The sequence below is a fragment of the Desmodus rotundus genome, chromosome 6 (assembly GCF_022682495.2).
Source record: "Desmodus rotundus isolate HL8 chromosome 6, HLdesRot8A.1, whole genome shotgun sequence".
In the NCBI taxonomy this organism is placed as follows: domain Eukaryota; kingdom Metazoa; phylum Chordata; class Mammalia; order Chiroptera; family Phyllostomidae; genus Desmodus; species Desmodus rotundus.
Window position 1 is genome coordinate 138,375,805 of NC_071392.1, and position 15,810 is coordinate 138,391,614.

Genomic DNA, 15,810 nt, shown 5'->3' on the forward strand with positions numbered 1-15,810 from the left:
AGAACATCCACAGTGGTGGACCCTATTAACAAACACATTCCCTACAGACCTCACAGACCTCATTGATCATGAAGCCATCAGGCAGCCTTCTGCTTTTGGTTAGCATGGCCTATTTGTTCCTCTGTGCTGGTGAGTATGATGCATTCATGTGAAACAGAATTCTGGGCCAGACGGGTCAGTGACAGCAGTCATGGTGTGCTGTTGTTGTTGATGATGATGATGGTGATGATGATGACGATGATGATGATGATGATTGTAATTATGATAAGGATGGTTAATGATGGTGGCTGCCCACCATATTTTTTTGAATTAGCTACTTTAATTATCACCATAAAGCTATAACAGTCCTAGTTTTATCAAATTGTAAAGACAACATTACATCTCATAGGATGAGAGGGCCTTTCCTGGGTCACATGGGCCCCAAGTGGGTAATGCAGAACTTACAGGCCAATTGTGCTCACCTCAGCAGACCACATGTAACAGCATATGGTTACAAATAAGCTTCATTTTTCAAGGAACCACTTTATACTGAAATTAGACATTTTCATTTAAGTCACCTTCAAGAAATTCTTATCTAATGAGCTTCAATGCTGGAATTTTTCTGAGATACTTTCATTTTACTGAAAGCTGAGTCATACTTACTTACCTCTAAGTAAGGAGAGTAAAGAGATGATAGATGATAGATGATAGATAGATAGATAGATAGATAGATAGAAAAAGTAGAAAGTACCTGGGATGAGGATTTTAAGATTTGGCCTCTAATCCTCATTCTGCTACCATTTTCTCTAATATTGAGCAACTCACTCCCTTCCTCTGGTTTCAGTTTCATCACATGAAAATAGACTGTGAATGTTATATGCTCTAAGACTTCTTTCAGTAGAAGTTTTCTGTTTGTTTGTTTTTTGTTTTAAAGTACATTGGCTTGAAAGTCTAAAAGACCAAGGTTTGCTTCCTGGCTCTGCCATTTACAAGGTGAATGTCCTTAGACAAGCTACCCAAGAGCTTAGTTTCTTTACCTTTAAAATGAAAATATTAAACTTAATGTAAATGAAATTTAATACAGTGCTTAAAATACAGAAATCTTACACACAAATGGTAGATATTGTTAGTGTTAGCAGGAATGGTGATAAATCATATGATTTTTTTCAAATGCTCTCAAAAATATTTTGTATTATACTATGATATTGGTGCCTTTTTTTGCCAGTTGTTTTTATTATCCTTTAATAAAATGGCTCCAGATTTTGGAATTTCATCTTCTTTCTGGTGAAATATAGGCTTCCTTGACAAAGAAGAGGTCCACAGTTTGCCTTCTTTTGTTCAGGTATAGCCTAGTTTCAAGGTAAACATTATACAAAAGAAAACAACCTGTTGGATAAAAGTCACAAAAATCATCCATAGCAAGTGCGGTAGAGAGCACTCTGCACTGGTTGTTTGAAACTTGTCCTCGGACTCAAGCGTGTAGTGTACAAGGTGAGTGTCCTGGATGAGTTCTCTTTTCTTCTCTGGGCCTTGGTTCTTCAATGGAAGATTTCTGAGGGCAATGTCAACTGTAAGCTTCTGGAATTCTTCTGAGGTGCTGTGATTAATCAGTGTCTGTTTTCTCATTGCAGAGGCTGTGAGCCAAGGAGGCTCTCAGGTATGTGCATCTCGGTCATGGGCACTTCTCTGTGACAAGAGGTTGTCTTTCAAGGATGGTGATCAGTTGGGAAGTTCTGTGACTATTTCAGTAGGATCTTCTGCATTCATTTGGTTGGTCTGGTGAGAAGGTGGAGTAATAAAATGACACATGGGTCTAGACAAAGTGTCATTGTTGGTACAGATGCATTTTTCTTAACAGTGGAAAAGAACTGGAAAATTACCTCCAATTTTCTTTAAATGAGTCAGATGTCACATTTCCATAATAAGGAGTTTATATGCAGTCAAAACCTTAAAAACAGTATAGTGCTTATAAAAGTATGGTATGAATGTCATTATTTTCCAAATCAGGATAATTTTGAGAGTGAAAGTAGTATTTACATGAGTTATCACAAGAAGATAATCATAAACTGAGAGGACCCCAGGCAACTCAAAACATACAGTTACTCGAGATCTGAGTACCTTGTTCATTAGCCACTACAAATGCTTTGTAAAATACATATTTATGTTCCCTACACATACATGTTAAACCTATCAATTGAACAGGGATCTCTAGGGCTGTTGAGGCCTAGGAACCTACATTTAGAAAGTCCCTTGACATAGCTTTGTAAGTGATGTGGGCATAATTGCCTACAATAATGAAAACCTACAGAAATTTTTTAATTATTTATGTTCCCCTTAGGCATATATATTTCCCCACTCCCCACCCTGCTCAAACAGATCGTTCTGAATGTGTGTGTGTGCACAAGATACAAAGACAATTACCATGTTAGTAAAATATTCAACTTGAACTGCCCCCTCCCCAGAAATAAGCCCCTTGACATTTTGGGGCACATTGAAACTGGAGAATCACAGTTCTAAATTTTACTAAACAGACTTAGGTATACAGAGAGAGTATTTGGCAGATTCATAGATACTGGATCTCCCAGTAGCTTGGGTTGGCAATTACTAATTACAGGGTCTACATTTTTGAGAGGGTAATTAGTAATAACAGGGTCCACATTCATAAAAGTAGCTATATACCTTAAAATACAACAATAAATAAGCAGTTAGCTGTTTTTAAATATGGGCTTTGAGAAAGAGAATATTTAGGCTCATATTTCAGCAATATTACTCAGTAAATGTTTGACTTAGAAGTCATTTATTTTACCTTTATAGGTTTTGGTTTCTTTATCAATAAAATTCAGCTAATAATAGTACTTAATTAAATGAGTTATTTTAAATATAGTTCTTAAGATGGTTTAGTGCATAGTAAATGTTAAATACTTGCAACTATTTACTATTAATTATAATTTTTATGATTTAATCTTAGCTACTGAGTTACATTTGTAATTTTATTTTCTAATTGAATATTAAATACTTTTAACAAAACAGTTGTAAAGAGATATAGAGAGAAACAACTCCATTACTTTTAAAACATTAATTCAGGCAACAAAAATCCTCCACACTGATGCCAAAGAATATTCTTTCTAACATTTTAATACTCTTCAGGTCTCAATCCAAAATTACAGATAACCTCCCAAGAAGGTAATTTCCAAATTCCTTAGCCTGGCAATGAAGTCCCTTTCCAGTCGGTTGGCCACCCCTTTGTTCAGTGCTCGGCCACACTATGGCCCACAGTTTCTAACATGCCAGCACCTCTCATATGCTTTTGCTAATGCTGCTCTTTCGTTCCAACAGGCAATTACCCCCCACTATCTGCGTGATTATTAAGAGTGCGCTTATTCTCTCATTTGGAAGGACCCTTAGGCCCCCTCTCATGTGCCCCACATCTGTGGGAAGCTCTTAACAACAAAATCATTTCTACCGTATAGTCTCCACGAGTGATCTATTGCTTTCTTATCTGCATTTCTATTGGATTTTACTAACACACTTAATTCAACACTTATTATATTTTGTTACCCTCCACAGATAGTCTTCTCAGAATATGAACCCCTTAAGGTCCGAGGACGTGTTTTCTCTCCTTTACGAATCCTAGTGCTTTAGTCACTGCACTAATTTACTAAGTGCCTCGCCCACTGGATGGATGGATAGATACGTGGTTTGGTAACTGAATAGATGGGTTTATGAGGGAATGAGAGATTCAGAAATTTTAAAGGATATACAAGAAAACTATCAGATGTGAAATATAATGTCATTTCTACTTTGTAAAAAGGAGCTCACTACAAACAGTTTGAGATGTGTCTTTTTAATCTATACTCTTACTTAAACTGAGTTTAAGATACGTTCATGGAGAGGTCTAAATTGACTTTCTGTACTTTATTTTTGAAAGGATTTTTTAATCTTTTCATTTGAAATAATTTGACTTAAAAAGGTGGTAAAAATAGTATATTGAAATACAATATATTTTTTACTCAGCTTCCCCTTAATGTTAAAATTTTACATAACTTTAGTACAATCTTCAAAAATAGGAAATTAACATTGTTATGGAACTATTAACTAATCTATCATCTTGTTCAAATTTTACCAGTTTTCCCAGAAATATCAGTTTTTCTAATTTAGGGTTTAATCTAAGGTCACACATAGTTGTTTTGTCTCCTCAGTCTCGACTCTTTTTAAACAGCAGTTACTTTCTTGAGGAAAAATTCAGATTTTTAGATAAATGAGTTACAGATGATTTAAATAAATCCCTCTTGTACTGCTCTGTATTTCTAAAGGTTCTATTATAAACATGCATTGTTTGTGTGATTGATAGGTAGAGAGCTAGCTAGTTAATTAACAAGTCAGTGATAGAACTATGATTATACATACACATATTTTATTATCCATTTCTTCAAGGAATTTGCATCAAAAGGAGAAAATGTAAGTAAAAACCAACAGGTTTACACTATTAAAATTTGGTGTCAGATCATAAGTTTGTAGGCATTTGGAAACTGGAGCAATCCATTTTTCCCTCTGGGTCATTGGAAAATTTCAGAGTATAAGATGGTATTTGAGATGTACCTTAAAGAGTGATATGAAATGGAAATTTTATTCCATGGAAAAAGGGTAGTATAGTGTTAGGAAAAAGCAAAATGTTTTTAAAGGTTATTAGTGGACCAGTGTGTCTCAATTAGTGGGTTCCTGCATGGTCAGAATGGTGTAAAGGTTAAGAAAAATAGGCTCTGCAGTTAAATTGTCCTTGTTTGAATCCTGGTTCTACAACTTCATAACTATGTGATCTTGAACAAGCTGCTTAGCATCTCTTTTCCCACCCATCCCACAAATGTTTTTCAACATTTGACTTCTACCGGGCTCTGTCTAGGGATTGGATAGACAGGTAAATCAGATATGGCTTCTTATCTCATGATGTTTTGGCTGTGTTGAGGAGTGACATAAGAGAGAAGTATAGACAAATACTTCCAAAAACTCTGAGAAAGTGATGAAGAATTTGTGCTTTGGTGTACACTTATGATAAAGCAATTTGTCAATCAGTATTGGAAACCTTAAAAGTGATAAACTTTGAGACAGCAATTCTTCTCATAAAAATACACCCTAAGAAAATAATCACAAAATGTATAAGTATTTTATATGTAAAATGATCATCCCAGCTAATTAATGTAAGAAAGAAATACATAACAATAGGGTATTAGTAAAATAAATTATTTTACATCATTATGAAGGCGTATTGCAGCACAAAATCTCTCTTTTCTGAATATGCATAATAGTATAGAAAAGGTAAATGATAAAGAATAAGTGAAACATGTATACAGTGTGACTCTATTTCTAATATTATACAGTGGAAATAATGCATAGAGAGGGGATGAAAGAAAACAACTGCTAATGAAGAGTGTGTCTGGGTGTTAGAACTACAAGTGATTTTTACTTCTATTTATTTTTAGCATATATTTTAATTGTAATAAGAGTTTTCAAAAGACTTGCTAAGCATAAGGTTAGCATGTTTTTATTGCTTGAGAGGGCTAATGATGTCAATGCCTTTGATCATATAATAAAGGAAAGAACTTCATTTAAATCACAGGCTTTTTGCAGCCACTATGAGAAAACAGCTACAGATGGAAAACCTTGTCCCAAGAGCCAAAAACCAGTGTGTGGTACTGATGGGCAAACTTACCACAATCTCTGTGAATTCTGCAAAACAGCTATGTAAGCACATGGAGGCGGATATTGGAACAGCACCCTTAGTTTGGGTTAGTGGGTTCTGAGTCAGGGAAATTATTTATTAAGCCTCTACTATGCTAAATACTTTACATATAATTCTTATTTTAAATAAGGCAATATTATTATTCCCAAACAAACCTAGAAAGTTTAAGGAATCTTTCCCAGTTCATCCATCCTGGGCTTAAGCCGTTTCTGCTGTATTTCATTCTGAGCATCCTCTCTCTTCTTTCAGGGAAAGAAATGGAAAGCTTGGTTTCAGACATGATGGGAAATGTTGATTCTTTTGATGCTGCAATGCTGGAAGTGCCTTCGGTTTGCCTTTTGCATTAGAAGATTTATTCCCTGATACCCAATCTCGATTGCAATGTATTTCCCACCAGTAATTATGCATAAAAGAAAGCCGTTTCAATAAAGTTATCTTGGCGGAATTTCTACATTGATGTTCTTTTCAGTAATAATGGAGCCACCTTTGATTTAGTCAGCCCAACTGCTCAGTGAAAGATAGAATTTGCAAACAGAGACAGGGCAGAGTGTCGATCACCACACTGATAGCACCCAAGTTCTTCATTCAGTGCTCTGACTCTCAAAAAGATTCTTCACCCAAGAAAATATACATCATCTGACACAAATTAGCTTTCTTTAGCACATGGTATGTTTGGGAAGTGTTTCCCTAAGGAACATAGTGAGCTTGTTTTAGAACTTGCATGCGGAGACAAATAAGTAACAAGCGAGACTAAATTTTGATCACTTCAGTCATCGGGGCAACTTAAAAGGTTATGGGGCAGCTGAAGCCTTTAGTCTAGTTGCCTCTGGCTGTATCAGTTTGCTGCAGTGTACGACATAAAATATTATCATTTCTACGAGTGTTAACTGATGAAAAAGCTTGCAAGTATAGGTTTACTGACATGGGGGTCCTTAGAAATCTAAAAATAGATCGAGAAACCAGGCATCTTAAGAATGTTTATAGACTATTTGGAGAGACAAATGTATATACCACCTAACTAAAATATAGTTTGATATGCTGCTGTTTAAAAACATCTCAGTGAATTATCCCATTTATTAACTGTACAAATAATTATTCAATGCTTATGATGTCCCAGATTCCATTCCAAGCACAGGGCAAATAAGATACCTACTTTAAAGAATTGTATGTTTTAGTGGGTGCACAAGAATAAACACATCAAAATATATTTTCAGTTATTAATAGATTTATAAAAGAAATAAAGTTGAGGCATATAATGAAGAAAACTGGTACAGTTTGGAGAAGAGAGGATTTATCTGAAATTGATCACTTTGAATAGAATAATGAGACCTAAAAAAGATTCAGGCACAAGCAAATTTGGAGAAAGAGTGTTCTGAGCAAAGAGAACCACAAACATAAAAACAACAAAACACAAAACACAAAACCCTGAGGTGGAAATAAGGCTGACGTGATCAAGGGAGAAAGGAACCAGTTCATAAAGAGCCTTGGGAGCCAAGTTAAAGCATTTGGCTCTTATCCTAAGAATTATAGGAAATAACTGAAGTACATTGAGAGAAAACATTAAAGAAGGGATGTCACTGTAGCTGATCCATGACATAGGAACATTTTGCCTATGTTCCTATGAAGGAGAGGTAACAGTTTAAGCAGAAAAGAAAACATGCCCCCCAAAACATTGTTAAAAATGGAATCTTTGACAAGTTTGTTTTCCAAGTCTCAAACTAAATATGTGAGCAGAAATAAGATAAGATCAGAACTCTGAAAGGGCATGTACCTGCTTTTAACATAGCACTTCTACAGCAGAGCTCTCCAGCGAATGCTGAACAAGATGGGCACGGCTTAGTGGGGGTTCTTCAACTCACAAACTTAGGTTTAAGTAGATGCCAATACTTAAAAATTGAAAACGTTCACATAAAAAAACCGGATTTCTAGAAACTCTTGAAAAGTAAGAAGATCTGCTTACACAGTGCCCCTGTTTCTTAATAACCAACAATTGGTTAACTTCTGACTCCTCTAGCTGAGTCATTCACACAGTGCCCCAGGATCAGCTGAGCATCCAGATAAATCTTACACCCATCTGACGCCATACGTAGTTATTACAGTGTTACTGACTATATTCCCTGTGCTGTACTTCACATCCCCATGGCTACTCTGTAACAATCAATTTGTACTTCGTAATCCTTTCACCTTTTTGATTTGGGAAAATTCACAGTCTAGAGTAGCAGTTAGTATTTGCCTCTTTATCATTTTCACCAAATGGCAATATTTCTTTCAGCTTTGAAACCACATGCAAAACATGGATTCCAAATCAGACATACATGCACACACACATAAAACTTGAACTCCCCTTTTTACATCCGCCTTCCTCCTACACTTACCTTCTTTCCATAGAATATCATCAGCAGTCTTAGCAAACTTTATTTAAAATCCCTTCTTCCAATAACATCAGCTTAGACTAGTGATCAAATCACACATCTAAACAAAAAATAATAATAGCTAACATTCATTGAGTTTTCTAGTGTTTTTATGTGCTAGACATTGTTCTAAGAACTTTACATAGATTGATTAATCAATATTCACAACAACCCAATGAGATAAGCATTGTCATTTTATTTATCTTACGTAAGGGCAATCTGAAGCACAGAAACTTGTGACCCATCACCAGGTTAATGAGTCAGAGACAGAATTCGAACTCAGGTGAACTGTCTCTCAATGTAGGAATTGTGTAAACATTTTTTTCATGGACTTATTAACAATTAATGTCAAAGTGTCCTCAGGTACCAGTGGAAAACAAAGGAAATAAATAAACCTGGATATTTGAATTGTGCTTACTAAGCCTGTAATGCTGAATACGAAATATTTAAGGACTCCCTGACACACTGTGAAATGTCATACTGCACCACGGTGGGTAGCATCTGATAAAGGGGAAAGCTTGTTGCAGTGTTTAAGTCTCAATACAGGCAAGTGGCTTATAAAATTATAATAAAGAGGTAAAATTTAGAATGTGAACTCTGTCACAATATAACTCTGTGACATTAGCCTCTGTCATTAGAGAAATTAAGGTAATAATAGCTATATAATAGGTTGTTTTGAGAATTGAATAAGCTCATTCATGTGTTGGTAACTGCCTTGCCTGGTTTCAGAAGCTGTAAACCCCCATGGTTAAGGCTGAGTCAGAGTTGGGACCATAAGCCACTAAGGAGACAAAGCTATCTCCCTGGCAGGGATGCCATCTCTGCCCACATTACCCTGCTTGGCCCTGAGCTTGACCAGTTAGCCAATGACAGGTAAGATTCCTCAAGGGAGGAACAACCTAAGACAGGCATGGTCACGGAAAAGGCCCACAGGGAAGGACTCAGGGGCCATAGAAAAAGGGGGTGATGGACCCTCGCCCCTCGGCTTTGACATAGCCTGAGTCCTCATTCTGTCTGCAAGAAGTCTCCTCATCTCTTGGCTGCCTTACTTCCCTTGCCTGACTTAAGCCTGAAACAATGCCAGAGGGCAGTGCAGTCCTGTGCTGTAAAGAGCAGATTCCCTGGGGCAATCAGCCCTGAGAAAGAATGCATACAATCCTGTGAAACCTGCTTTGTTTATACCCTCAGCTTAAATGATAAGGGTCCAGGCCTGAAATGAGTCTGTCTCCCAAAGTTTTATAGCCCTTTAACTAACTGACCATAACTCAGAATAAGCCCTCAAAGTTCTCTATAAGTTATGTATTGTTTGACCCTTACTGCCTGACAATGATTGATGAGCTTTATCTGCATTGCTGTGCAAAATGAACCTAATAAAATCCCATGGAGGAAAAGGCTCTGGGCCCTTCTCCTTTGAGAGATCAGCCACCGCTCCTCCCCAAGCAGATCTTGTCTTGGTAGACTTATTCTCATCCATGGCGGACGCGGGGCTCAGAGATAAAGTTCCACGACGTTCATGTAAAGCACTGGCATGGTGTCTGGTCCTGGGCATGCGTTTAATAAATATCAGTTATTTTTAATATAGAGTTCATAAATTATAAATAAAATATTAGGAAAAAACAGTGAATCAGAATACGAGTGTGACAGAGATGACAGAGATGATATGAGAACCAACAAATTCTATGTCCTTGGGCAATCTGCTTCCCTCTTATAAACAAGACAGGGACTATGAGATCCCACATAGCCTGGCCTCACAATCTCGAAATCTCTGGGTCTTCTAATAAAAGAGTCTAGAAAGCAGGCTCAGGTATGTGATGGCATCAAATATCATAGGCTGCCTGTATCTGACCTGCCCACAGTGGAAATAGCCACACACATTTACTCATAATATGGCCATTTATACTCTGTGGCCATTATCTACCAAACAAATACCTGGAGGAGTGAACACTGGAAGAGGAATCAAACCCAAGCTTTGACATTACTTTTGGAATTCCAGTGATTTTTTTTTCTTGATCCTTTCCTATAAATAAAATAAAATTTTGTTCTTCTCTAAGGTACTTATAGTTGTGATATTCTACTACTTAATAATCTATACATACCAAAGTTCCTTTTGTTTAGTAGGTGTTCATCAGTGTATAAAGTGTTGAAATGAAAAAGAAGTAACCTTAAAATCCATAGAGAATGTGGGGTAGAAGTATTGACACAATGTTTCTTAAAGTACTAAACTGGTATTTCTGCTATAAGGTATGTAATATGATGATCTATTGAAAAAAATTATAGCTATACACTTGTTTTAAAGGGTATTTGGAAAAAGAAAAGTATCCCATAAAACAAATTATGTTGATTAAAAGAAACAGCTCTAAATAAAAATAGTTGATCAATTTAAGAAAAACTGTAAGTATTAAATAGAACAAGTAGTATATCTATAAATGCCAAAATAATTTAGATTTTATTCAAGAAAAACTGGTTTCTTTTTGGAAACTCCAAATCAGTAGATTATAGAACTGATTTGTTTGTTTGGTTTGGTTATGGCTATAGATATTTTTAAAATACAATGGAATCCATGAACTTGCTCTTCAAGAAATATGTCTACAGACACATAAAGTTTAGTTCCACTATCATGCTACGTGAAATGAGCCAGTCAGTGAAAGACAAATACCATGGTCTCACTTACGACAGGAATCTAATGAACAAAATAAACTAATGAGCAAAACAGAACCAGAGGCATAGAACCATGGAATAGACTGACAATGGTAAGAGGGAAGGAGGGAGGTAAGGACTGCTTGAAAGAAAGTAAAAGGATTAGTCAAGGAACATTTAAAAGGGACCCATAGACATGGACAATGGTGTAGGGATTGACTATGAAAGTGGGGGGTGGGCTGGGTAGAGACGGGCAAAGGAGGAAATAATTGGAACAACTGTAATAGCATAAACAATAAAACATTTTAAAAAGGAGCAGACAAAAAATTAGTTCCATTTGACTAATGGAATGATCTATCTCAAATTTAAAATGACTATGCTAAAAAAATAAATCACTAAGCTAGAGGCTGATAGAGTTCCCTATAACCCTCCTGAGCAAGAACTTGACCTTGTCATCAGAGATGTGGGCTGTTAATTTAAAATTAATTTGTGAGGTATAACCCAGTGTATATACTAGGGGAGTCTCAGAAATCATCTCCATGTGGCTGGACCAGGATCTATTTTAAGCCTTGACTTACACTAGAATCTTAGTTCTATATTGCCAAAGACCAATTGATTTTCAGCTGAGGGATTCCTAGGCTGATCTCTTAACCAAATGTTTATTTTCCAAGTCTTTATTTCTATGAAGGGTATTCCCATGCTTATAGTCAGGAGTGGAGTTCCTTAAATAAGTCAAAATATCTCTACTAAGGTTAACTGTGTAAAAATAAGTTATTTAACCACCTTGTGCTTGCTTGAGTTTACTCATCAAATATTTATTGTTACCAAAGTGGTGTTTTAAGTATTCAATGAGATTATGCATATAAAGTGCCTCCATAAATGATAGCTATTATAGTTATCATGAGGCATTAATTCAATGTGGAAAAGTAATCATTGTCTTACCAACAATATATCTATTGTTGTGTAACAAATCATTTATTTACCCACAATGCTACAATGTGTGCAGGCTCTGCGGAAGTGGTCTTCCTCACTCGTGTTGTGTTGGCTGGGTGGCTCTATTGGGATCCACGAGGACTTCAGTCTCATTGCTGATGTTTCAGTGGAGTTGCTAGAGAGGTTTCTCTTTTGTCTCTCTGTCTCTCTCTTTCTTTATCTCTCTTTCTCTCCCCCTTTCCCTTTCCATAGTCTCTCATCCAACCCTGCCAGGCTTTTAAGGCTTAGACTTAAAAATGGCATGTTGTCACACCTACTGCATTCTATTGATCAAAGAAAGTCACATGACCAGCTTAGAGTCAACTGTAGGGGAAATGGACTCTTCTGTAGGAGAGGAATAAATTGCATAAAGAGAGATTGAGGGTTTGTTGGTATTGATTTCCGTATATTCTAAAGATACACTCCTTCCTTTATAATTGTAAGACTGATTATGAATGAACATTATATGGAAAGCAACTGGAAGTAAGGCTTGAGAAAGCAGTTTACAGCATGTGTGGATGGGAATGACTAAAAATAATAAATGTGATGACCAACATGGGACCAAAGTGTATAACTTGTTTTCTCATAAGTTTGAAGATAAGTTTTAAAAAGAGACACTGCAGTTATTTACGGGGGTGGTGATAAGGAGGTTAATTTGGAGCTGAGGAAGAGATTCTATTGCAGATTTTTCCCCCGTAGAATTTGTAAACTTGCACATCAAAGATTTCCACATGATGAAAGTCTCAGGAATAAGTCAACAGATGCTTATTATAGCCAATTTAGTCCATGACTATTATAATCATGCTCTATTTAGTATTGTATTGTTCTCTAGTCTCCACCTGTGTATTTAACTAAAGGGAAGATGGCAGAGGTAAAGTTTCTCATCCCAAATGCTTACATAAGTATTATAACAATAGCCAACCTTAGTGGAACACTTTAATGTGTATGTCAGATATATGCATCATCTCAACAAATAATGATGAAACTAAATACATTTGAATTTCAGTTTGCATTGAAATTTTGCATGCTGAATGAAAAAATCTAGGCCCAAATCGTAAAAGAAGTTACCCAGGATTCTATCTCAAGCATCTGCCACCCAGCAGGGCTCCGTGTTCTGAAACTAATGGCTTCCTACGGGTGAAGGTAGGGTGAAATTATCAAATGAGTCAGTCAACCAAGAAAGGGCAAAAGGCCTTAAGTTAGGTTATCTGCTAGTTATCTATTAGTTAGGGAGATAACCTAACTTAAGTGCTTGAGTGCTGGACCTTGGGCCTCTTCTTAATAGAATTGTGAAGTATTTACTGAGACTTGCTGACAACTGACAAATCTCCCTCTGACAGTACTGTCAACATGACACTGAATTTAAAGGACATTTTCCTCCATGCAATGTGAACTTAAAAGACCAAACCAAACATTCGATTTGTCCACTGGATTCAGTTCAACTTATTTATGTTTAAATCTGAATAGCCAGCCTAATGAATGCTATATAACCGAAGTCTTCCAGCTTTTACTATGCTCAGTCTTCACACACCTCCTAAGGTTCAAAGACAGGTGCTATTCCCCCCTGAGGAGGAATCGAAGGAAACTTAGTGGCTAGAGTATCCAGCAGGAGAAAGCGCATATGGAGTTCAAAGTTCCCCACCCTTTAGCTGCATGACAAATGGCTTGTTGAGACAGAATCAGGTAACTGGATGCAGGACACTGTAAAATAGGTCACCATCAGAAACCAAGGTGATTAAACTGCAGTGATGAACTTTTTCCACCAAACCACAAAATTTTTAGCAAAACTTGACTCCTTCAGTGGGGTATTACCATAATTCGAGAAATAAGAGAAATAGGAGAAATAAAAGGCAGATGGAGAGAGAGAGAGAGAGAGAGAGAGAGAGAGACAAAGAGATTAACTAGCATAAGATCACATAGCTTAAAAACAAGGGGAGCTAAACACCTCGGGTCATTTGATGTCGTTGCTGTTGAAATTTCCACCCAAATATGATGACTCCTGGAAGAATAGTCTTGACCTTGAATCCCATTCCAAGATACATGAGACACTCTCTCCCTTTCTCTAATAAGTGGCTGTGGGGAGCATTTTCTGAGCCTACTCCAAGGCAGAATTTTGACCTTACTCCTGAATGTAAAGGAAGACAATAATGGAAGACAATTCTAAAGGTAGGACAATTCTCATTAAAGGAGAAATTAAATATCCCTTTTAAGAGTGTTGGAAGGTTAAAAGCAATTATTAAGAAGGACCTCTGGAATGGCTTGGAAAATAAGCATATGAAGTGAGAGTGCATTGCCTTACTCAATGCGACAACACTCACGGAGGTCGCCTCTGGGCTTCAGGAAACTTTATCTTCTCACTGCAATGTCCTCACATACAAGGCACTCAGTCATAATTGTTATAAATAACAAATATTATGCCTCAAAATATAATAACACCGGAGTTAGTAAAGAGCATGGCTAAGAGAGATGATGGTGCTAAGTGTTACGAAGTATTTGTTTTGGAAAAATGCAAATGCAGCTATTGTGGTCTATTTGTTGATATTCAGGAATTCACTGCATTGAATGCTATAGATGAGTTTTTGGATATGAAATTAACTGGTGTCATATTTACCCATTTTGACAAATATGGAATAGGGCAAATGTATCAAAATATTAATTGAAGAATTCTGGTGGTCTGCCCATGGGTTTTCACTGTACAATTATTTCAACATGTCTATATTTTGAAACTTTTCAAAATGAAATTTTGGTAAAAATCATTTGACCTTTAATAAATGTATATATAATGTGGAGTAAATTATATGAGGTACATTATATGGGATATATATTAACATATACATTTATGTGTACATATATATGTACATTCATATGAATTCCAGTAAGTATAGAGAATAATTACATAGAGGAATAAGGTTACCTTTTTACTATAATTTTTTTAAATTTGTCTCCATTGATGGCTTAAAATGGTTGGCTTGCTTAAGAGAAATCATTTATCATTTAAAAATATGGCCCTTCTAAATAGGCTAACCTGAAAATCCAACACAATCCAAAACCCTAAATCTGAGGATCTTAAAATTGGAAGGGATTGTAAAAATGATCTTTTTCGTCTCCTTTTCAAAACTGAAATTTTCTTTAGAATTCAAAAATGTTTATCCTGCACTTACATTGGAAGAGTTCTGTCATCCAGTACTATGCTGATCAAATTCTATCTTCCTTCTCCATACAAATGCCCTTCAGATGATGAATGTAATGTCAATATCACTGCTAAGTCTGTCTTTATTCAAGCTTATTTTTCTCACTGACGTCAATGAACTTTTTGCTCTACGGTCTCCAGACCTCACTTTATCAAGGTCATTTTCTTTTGGACATGCTTCAATTAATTCAAGTTTTTCTTATATGGGACAGCCAATCTTGAACACAATATTCCAGTGTTTTATAACATTGAGTTTATGACTGACTAAACATCCCAAGGTGATTTTCACATGAGCTTCTGTTTGGCATAACAGCTTGAGACAAGAAGGCCAAGAGTGTAATGCTATTCTCACACATGAAATCTATTGTGTCCTGTTACCTCGTAAAACTACCTTACCCATCATCATCCCCCCCCCAGATGTATTCATCACTTACAAATGTCCAATACTCAATGTGGTTTTACTTGCTTTTAAAATATAATTTGAGGTAAGTAATTGGCACATAATTTATTTGCAGGGAAAGGTCGTGGGAATGTCTGTTGTGGACGAACTTACAGGGTCAATAAGATTACTGACTGAATATAAGTCTTCTCTTAACGATAAAAAACGTGAACACTGAATTTACTTTCCCAGAGGGGTTTGTCCATTGTGAATTTTTTCTCTGAGGAACATATCCAATAGAAGCATATTAAAGTTTGGATATTAATGGGAGTTGGGGCGTGAAGCTAATTTAAAAAATGACAATCCACTCAAGACACACCTTCCAGTTTGCGAAAGTTGCTCTGTAATTTTTTTTAACACAATGACCGTGTTAGCAATTAGGGTGGAGGATTTTTCAAATATATAACATGGTGGTGATCAACATGCTTATTCAGACAGTATCTCC

General features: G+C 36.2%; 1 long non-coding RNA gene across 1 annotated transcript; it reads left to right on the forward strand.

Moving 5' to 3' along the window:
• LOC123478317 (uncharacterized) lies at positions 1-6,154 on the forward strand. Its single transcript, XR_011651391.1, has 4 exons — positions 1-129; positions 1,611-1,636; positions 5,594-5,718; positions 5,966-6,154. It is a non-coding gene; the product is annotated as an uncharacterized lncRNA (long non-coding RNA).
• The last annotated feature ends 9,656 nt before the right edge of the window (positions 6,155-15,810 follow it).